The sequence below is a fragment of the Egretta garzetta genome, unplaced genomic scaffold (assembly GCF_000687185.1).
Source record: "Egretta garzetta isolate BGI_Z169 unplaced genomic scaffold, ASM68718v1 scaffold340, whole genome shotgun sequence".
NCBI classification, from domain to species: domain Eukaryota; kingdom Metazoa; phylum Chordata; class Aves; order Pelecaniformes; family Ardeidae; genus Egretta; species Egretta garzetta.
In genome coordinates, this window is record NW_009258377.1 from 31,500 (window position 1) to 33,299 (window position 1,800).

Below are 1,800 nucleotides of genomic sequence, written 5' to 3' on the forward strand. Positions count from 1 at the left end.
GTCCAAGCCTTCAAACACCTCTGAGATAAACAAGGAGAATCTTCAGCCAAAACTGCCAAATCAAATCTGAATCTCTTGCTCCACCAAAGGGGGGGGGGGGGGGGGGGGGGGAGAGAGAGAGAGGCTGCTTCCAAGCATGCAGAAGTAAGATCCATGGCAGTGACACAGAGCAGCAGTTCTCAGCAGATGGGCATAATATATTCTCCCCCTGCAATGGAAAAGCTCTTCCAAAACAACAACTTACAGAACTTCTACATGCTCTCTAAAGATATAAGCGGAGAGGGAATCTAAGTATACAGAATGCAATGCTTCTGTAACACAGAAACAATCAAATTATTCATAAACAGCATTTGTCCTTGGAAGATGGTCTCAGGCAAGCACTGTTGCCATCACTGTGACTTCTCTTCCAACATTTCTGCCTTCGCCATTTGACTGAACAGGTCAAAAATATGGAGCATTATTCCTAGTATATTAAAGCCACTCTGACAACAAACCTCCTAGCAGAGCAAAGGGCAGAAGGGCAGCCAAATCCCCAACAGGATTCTCTCTTTCCTGTTAATCCAAACTGAAGAAGTCTGCTCAAAGGAGTGCTGATACTCATGAATAATAAACTCAGTCACATCAACATGAGCGAGGAATTTCCCTGAAGGACTGCTGAAAAAGGAAAAGAAAGAAAGTAAAATAATCTAGACAAGGAACAATCCCTCCACTTCCATTGTACATTGAAAAGGAGTTGCCAAAACCCATTCACCTTGTGCAGGTCAAATACATTATTACACAGAAACCAAATTTAGGAGATAAATTTGCTCCAAAATTCGAACCGCAAAGATTAAGAGGGTACTTCCTGTGGCCTACAGAATCAAAAATCTCCTTCTGATTAAGACAGATCGACACAAGATAAACCTTAAGCATTCTACAAGAGAAAAGATTGTCAAAACAGACATGTTGGAAATACATTTAAGGCTTACCCAAAGTACACTATTGAACTAATTAGAGTGTCTTTGGTTGCTGAAGCCTTCAAAACAAATGAATGCTGGGAGTAAGGCTATATAGTCCTATATAGTCACTGCCCTACAATGCCCCTTATTGTGCATCAAGAAGGAACCATTCAATAGAATCTGAATGACAAAAATTTCTTCCAGATGCTCTTTTGCAATCTGGTGAAAGTCAGGTTCAGTAGGCCCACCAGACTTCCAATGTTTCTAAAACTCAAAGGCAAAATGCCAACACCAGACCCCTGGAACAAAGTAATTTAAGGCAGATGTTAACTCAGAAAGTTCAAGGTTAAGCATGTCTAATACTGAGATACTAGAAAATCCCAAAGAACCAGGAAATCTCTGAGTGGATACACAGGCTTTATGTAGTTAGTAAAATCTCCTTGGTTGTCAAATGCAGATCTATGAAAAGTAAAACAAAATTATCTCCACCCTTGCCTTTCCACTAAATTAGGTAGAGTTCATGAATCCCAAAGGATATAAGTACAGTCACCTGGATGACATCTAGAGATGATGAGCAATCACCTGCTGCATTTATTTCTTTTCCAGGTTAAAGATAGGCCCATGTTAGCACATCTATCTACGTAATAGCTACAGAAGGATCTAGACTGGCTGGATTGATGGGCCAAGGCCAATTGTATGAGGTTTAACAAAGCAAAAGGCCAGGTCCTGCACTTGGGTCACAACAACCCCATGCAACGCTACAGGCTCGGGGAAGAGTGGCTGGAAAGCTGCCTGGTGGAAAAGGACCCAGTGGTACTGGTTGACAACCGTCTGAATATGAGCCAGCAGTGTGCCCAGGTGG